We start from the raw sequence: 6,832 nt of genomic DNA on the forward strand, positions 1-6,832 counted from the left end.
GTGTATTAAGATAGTGCTATTAAAAGATTCAAAATTTTACATAGAGTTTATTACTATTATGTACTACAAGGCAAACAGATGACCAGTATATGAACACAACGTGCAATTTAACGCATTGCGTTCTGAGCTTGTCTGCTTGCCTGTATGGATTTGGTCCTTTTGATATCACTTTCTTAATGCATTTCATATCTGCTTGCCTGTATTTAGTATGCGTCAACAATAATACTAATACTGAATTTGATCTTTATCATCTTAGTTCGTTATGCCACATTGCCGCGTTTTGTGGTATGGAAGTAAAACACTATTTACATATACATAAATATTATATTAATAACCTGTATATCGAATTTGATCTGATCTTAGTACATTACGCCCCATTAAGTGTTTATGGTTTTCTACGGGAGGAAAACGCTTAACGAGAGACTTTGCTCATCGTGTTCATACTCTGCTGTCCTGTGGCCACGGATTTGCGGGTCTTGTCTTTTTCTCCTACACATGACTTGCAGGACCCTGTACGTTATGGTACTAAATTAGTTTTAATCATTTAACCACTACAGCGTCTCGTCTCCATTGGCAACACGCACCATTTTTGTTCAATGCAAGTGACGTCGCAGGTAGCGGAGAGTGCAGGTGGCGATTGCAAATGACATTGGGGGAAGTCGTGGCCTAATGGTTAGAGAGTCGGACTCGTAACCCAAAGGTTGCGGGTTCGGGTCTCGTACCGGCAGGGATTGTAGGTGGGGGGAGTGAATGTACAGCGCTCTCTCCCATCTTCAATACCACAACTGAGGTGCCCTTGAGCAAGGCACTGAACCCCCAACTGCTCCCCGGGCGCCGCAGCAAAAAAATGGCTGCCCACTGCTCCGGGTGTGTGTTCACGGTGTGTGTGTGTTCACTGCTGTGTGTGTGCACTTTGGATGGGATAAATGCAGAGCACTAATTCCGAGTATGGGTCACCATACTTGGTCACATGTCATATGTCACTTTCACTTTTCACTTCATTGTAATTTTGTTTCTTTTTTTCTTGTCTTCACCTCCTGGCTACTGTTGTAAAATGTTGAGAGATTCAATGTAAATAAATAAAATAAAAATAAAAGATTGCAAGTGACTGCACAAAAAAAGCATGCCATTTCAAAACATCGCATGATTCTCACTCTGGGTTACGGAGGTCTTACCTTGACTGCTGCTGCTGAGAGAGTGCAGAGGAACGGGAGCCGAGCTGACACTCGCTGTGGGCAGCTCTCCATTATTCAACTGTTTGACCCTCTTGAGGTGAGACTTTCCGTTGTAGTGGACCTGGGCCTGCGCAGCGGAGTGCAGCTGGATGTTGCAGACTTCGCAGAGTGAGTAAAGTAGCTTCTTCTTCTCCTGCTGGAGCTGCATGTCCGTGTTGGCATCACTGGTCTCCTTTACCGCTACACAGGCTGGGAAGGCGAAGCACAGCTGTCCATTTTCTATCAGCTGGGTGGGGCTCAAGGGAGTCTTCATACCTGCGGGACAACAAAGAGAAGAGGGGTTGATAAGCAAAAAGTGTTTAATCCAAACCAGGATTGGTGGTGACTCACCTTCTGAATTCAGCATCACCCCACACAGAGTTTTCTGAAAACGAGGTGGGGAGTGTTTACATCCTAAAACCACCAAGGTAGAGAACTGAAAATGTGCGTGAGTGCGGATGTCTGGAGTGCTTGTGTGGGCTACACGGGTGGCTGAATGTTCTCATCTCCCTGAGCTCTGACTCCTCCCTTCCGCACGCTCAAGCCAAGCTTCCCCACTTGTGGAACGGGCACAGAGCTATGGACTGACCTCCTGTGCCCATCTGTTGCCTTTGGTAAGAGACCCGACTCGCATACCTCATACCCACGGTTCTTACACAACCAACATGAAAACAGTCGTGAAAACAAGCAACAACGATGAGCTTATTCCTGTCAGTGGCAGCAGATGCCAAAACCGCTATTGTGTGTCTGCGGGGTCTGTAAGACTGAATAAATTGCATAAAACCTCCCTCATGACCTCTCAAGCACTACAATTGAATGGCCGTGTAATGGATAGCTGCAAAAGGGGAGTGATGCGCTCTGGGAAACGGTGATCTCTTTAATCTGAAAATTGCAAAAACTGCATATCTACCCAGTCTGCACTAATGCCACGGCTGGAGGCTTCCTGGGCTGGATGATTCGCAGTACTATATTGTATCTGGACATATTACTGAGTCTTATTATTATTATCGAGTATTTTTGTAATTTCAGTACAAACATAATTTACAGTAAAATCACTTTAATGCAATTATTCTAGATTAACATATATGATAGGCAATGCAACAAATATTATGATTTTTAAATTTAATGTACACCATGATGTCCAACTCAACTATTTTTCAAATGCATTAATCTAGACATATATATATATATATATATATATATGTGTGTGTGTGTGTGTGTGTGTGTGTGTGTGTGTGTGTGTGTGTGTGTGTGTTTGGTTTTTTAATATTACAGTATTGCAGGATTGCAGGGCAAATATACTTAATTACCATGACTATTTCACAATACAAATTCATTTTATTTAAGCAAAATAACATTTCTTGTTTCTTCCTTTTGATTTTAGGGTGCAATGACCCAGACATGGATGCAAGTATAAAGGCTGCACACATGGAGTCCATGTTTGGGTCTCTGTCCAGTAATCCTCCTGACACACTCTCAGTAATCTCTGTGGGCAGCTGCAAACTCTAATCCCTGCAAATAAACTTCCTCTATACCTTCCTCTGCCTCTCGGGCCATTCAGCTCTCCTCCATTCCTTAGCACTTTCTCAAGAATCTACTGTATTCAGAGAAAGAAAAACTGTAAGTGGAAATCCCTGATGTTAATCACTTTCTTTCAATGTTGTGAATCTATTTCTCTAACTCCCTGCTATTACTTAAGCTTGAGTTTTGCTCTAGTTTTGCGGTGGAAACGAGGCCAGTGAGAAAAATGAGAGAGAATGGAGAGTGGTTTTGATGACAGGGTTTCCAGATATGTTTCGTGGTTTGTGTCCTGGGGTTTGGAGGAAATATGCCACCTGTGATGCTCAGTTCACATCACAGACACATCTGTTCATTTAGTGTTCAACTAATCAACCAACCAGGGTCCTCTACTTTCCTCCAGTGTCATCTCCAATACTGTCACATCAATGTACAAACACTTGGAATCCAAACTTTTACATACGGCACAATACGCACTGTATACTTCTTTTTAAAAATAGTATGTGACACAGTATCATACTATTTAAACACTATTCCACAATAAACATCTTTTTAATTGTCACGAAGTGATGAAAAGTGATAAAAATGGCTGCTTATTTGAATTCTGTCAATGTGGAAATTATGGAAGCCCGTTTCCACCACAGAAAAGGTAATTGTGATTTTATTTTTTTTCATCTCACAAAATAGCTGGCCAATCAGAGCACACCTCGCTTTCCAGACCGATGAGCTTTGTAAAAATCGACGCGTTTCAGAAAGGCGGGGCATAGAGGAGAAACAATAATGTACAGTATGTGGAAAATAATGTGTTTTTTAACCTTAAACCGCATAAACACATTTCATTACACCAAATACACAAAATAATGTTCTTTTTAGCAACATCATATGACCCCTTTAAAGGGAACATTATACCGAACATATATGTTGCTTTATTTCATTATATTGCACACTCAAGAAAATTGTACAGAAGTTTTTGTAAAACTACTTGCATTTAGATATAAAAAGATATAAAATATTATATTAAATTTGGTGTCGAAAGGTTTGTCACAACACAAGCCTGTACAAAATAACAATAGTGTTGTGAATCTCTTATTTGAATCTTTAGAATCACCTGAACTGAATCACACAACAGACGAAATTGAACTGAACCAGTAGGATTTATAATTTAAAACAATAATTTAGTACTAGAATATAAAGAATTGCTTATTAAACTTGGTTTCCTTGCTATATACAATAGGAAGGCCATAAATGCAGTAATCTTGAAGAAGATCACAGATCAAAGCTGCAGCACAAGAACTCTAATATGTTATCGATGTGACTGATCAGTGGAAAGCAGTGACTCCATGAAAGTGGCCTTTTGAAATTTATGAAGCAGTTAGACTGTGTGACAAGTGCAAACATTTCTCAGAGATTTTCTGAAGGTCTTTCTGGAAAATGCATTTGATACATACAGCGAAAATAAAGAGTGCTTTGATCCCGATAACTGAATTTCCAGCACTCCAGCACAGAGAAAAACAGAGAGAAGGCTTTGTTTCTTAGGTAAACACTTGATTGTTCTATGATAAAGCTCACCTTTGCATGAAATTCTCTAAATGTGTATCAAAATTCAAAGTTTCACTTACTCATTAAGCCAAGCAGGAGAGCAAATGCAAATTTTGGTACAAGATATGACACACTAAGAGGTTTAAAATAGCGTGAGAACAATCATTGCAATTGCATTATATTAGCATGCAGAATGTGGAAGCTGAATTTGATGTTGGCTGAGCTTTGACTGATTAGCATGTTCATTTCATTGCAGATTCGAATCGTAACTTGTAACGTCGACCAGAGTGTTTTAGGATTTGCCCAGATGTCAGGAATAAAAGAAGGAAAAGAATACTCATAGACGACAGAGTTGGTGATCCCATACGTCTTTATACGTAGCTTCATATGATCCTCGCACTCTCCGCATACATGGAGGAGAGTGGGGAGAAAATGACAAGACACACTTTGGCCGAGTTACAAATAAAAATAATAAAAGAATCAGTATGCTTTCTGGAGCAGAATATAGTAGAACAGTCCGCTATATCACCAGCGCAAACGTTACCCAGGCACACCCACCTAGACAACGCATGACATCACAGGAGGTGCCTTAAAGGTACATACCAAATTAGGTGGCCGTTACAGATCCCCCCCAGGAAAACAAAGGCTGTCCTCAGCCGTGCACAACTGAGTAACAATAATACCTTACAACCTCATACATGAACAGTTGTAAAGAGTGTCAGATCACATAGGGATATGTATTGACATGGCAGCAACTGGCATACATGACAGTACAGTTGAACCAAAATACATATTCTGCAGCGACCCATTTCAATTAAAAGAAACAGCACCTAACCCATCACAGATGCAAAATGGGATACTTTTTCTGGTTTTTACAACTTTCTTTGTTTTTAACATCAATGAGGTAAACAATCAACATTGTCCATATTGTCTGTCAGGTCAAAAGTATCGTCCACCACTGCCTGTCTACAGTCGTCCCCGGCTTCAGGCTCCGCAAACCTTGTGGTAGAAAAGTTGTCATCTTTGTCCCCAGGCACCTCATCCTGAAATGAACAGTCACCAGGAACTCCTTTAAAGCAACTCTCAGAAGTCACATGCTGCGGGCCATTATATGAATCCCAGGTACGGAATGGTTGCAGGTTCACAACATGAAAGACACCTGCGTCTCCCCCCGTACTCACGTCCGTGAGCCTATAGTTCACATCTGACAGTTTCTGTGTGACACGATACGGTCCTGTATACAAAGGTGCCAGCTTGGCTGTGAAGCTTGCCAGGGCATCAGATCGGGGATGTGTCCTTACTCTAACCAGGTCATTCACACAGTAAGAGACAGAATGACGTTTACGATCATAATAATGCTTTCTTTTAGCATGGCTACAATCCAGGACAGCCCTCGCATGATCGTGTGCTTCCTGAATTGATGACGTCAGGCTTTCAGGGTAAGGAATACCTGGCTCACCAAACCCATCAGAGTTTGGCTGTGTAATGAGATCGAGAGGTGTATCCAATTCCCGTCCATACAACAGCATTGAAGGGCTTTGGCCTGTACTCTCATGTGGGGCGGTTCTCAGGGCAAAACAAATTTGCGGAAGATAACGGTCCCAAGCGGTGTGTTTGTTGCCGATGTAGGCACGAATGGCAGTCTTCAAGGTGCGATTCACCCTCTCTGTTGCATTAGTTTGGGGGTGGTACGCAGTCGTAGGGACTACAAGACACTTTGCCGTCTTTGAAGTTCAGAAGACATTAACCATTTTAGACTGCTGTGGTCCGAGACAACCGTCACATGAAGACCCTCAACATACGGTCTGAAGTGTTCTAGGGCCCAGATGACGGCCAAACACTCCTTTTCTGGAGTAGAATAAGGCTTTTCAGATTTGTGCAGTGCATGGCTCGCATAGGCCACCACAACCTCTCTGCCATCCTTGCCCTTTTGCATGAGAGCGGCACCAAGTCCGACATCACACGCATCAGCGTGAACGAAAAAAGGAAGGGAAAAGTCCGGAAATCTCAAGACAGGTGCAGAAGTCAACTTGTCTTTAAGGTAGTCCATGGCTCCCTGACATGCATCTGTCTACACGAACAGCGGCTCTGCGTGGCGAGCGTAGTCGTGGATAAAACGTCTGTAATAACTTGTTAGTCCTAAAAACTGTCTGACTTGTTTGAATTACAAATAACAATAATAAAAGAATCAGGATGCTTTCTGGAGCAGAGTATAGTAGAACAGTCCGCTATATTACCAGCGCAAACGTTACCCAGGCACACCCACCTAGACAACGCATGACATCACAGGAGGTGCCTTAAAGGTACATACCAAATTAGGTGGCCGTTACAAATTGTTCTTCAACATTTCGCACCCTCAAATAATTTCCAACAAATCCACATAACTGTCTCTATTTCGCTCTCTTTCTCACTCCAGAGATATAGCTCATAAAGGTCAGGTGATTATTGCATTAAAACAAATGCGATATGATAAGTGTCAAGCTGTGGTCATGTCAGATGGATGCCTGAGGGCAAAGGTCAGACCGCCAGCTGAGGAAACCCTTGTTTTCATTTTAGAGTCA

At 42.0% G+C, this 6,832-nt stretch overlaps 1 pseudogene; it reads right to left on the reverse strand.

The window, feature by feature from the left end:
• Positions 1-1,131: 1,131 nt before the first annotated feature.
• Positions 1,132-1,674, reverse strand: LOC107676082 (zinc finger protein 385B pseudogene; annotated as a pseudogene).
• Positions 1,675-6,832: the final 5,158 nt, after the last annotated feature.

Source organism: Sinocyclocheilus anshuiensis, unplaced genomic scaffold, assembly GCF_001515605.1.
Source record: "Sinocyclocheilus anshuiensis isolate Anshui unplaced genomic scaffold, SAMN03320099.WGS_v1.1 scaffold1932, whole genome shotgun sequence".
NCBI classification, from domain to species: domain Eukaryota; kingdom Metazoa; phylum Chordata; class Actinopteri; order Cypriniformes; family Cyprinidae; genus Sinocyclocheilus; species Sinocyclocheilus anshuiensis.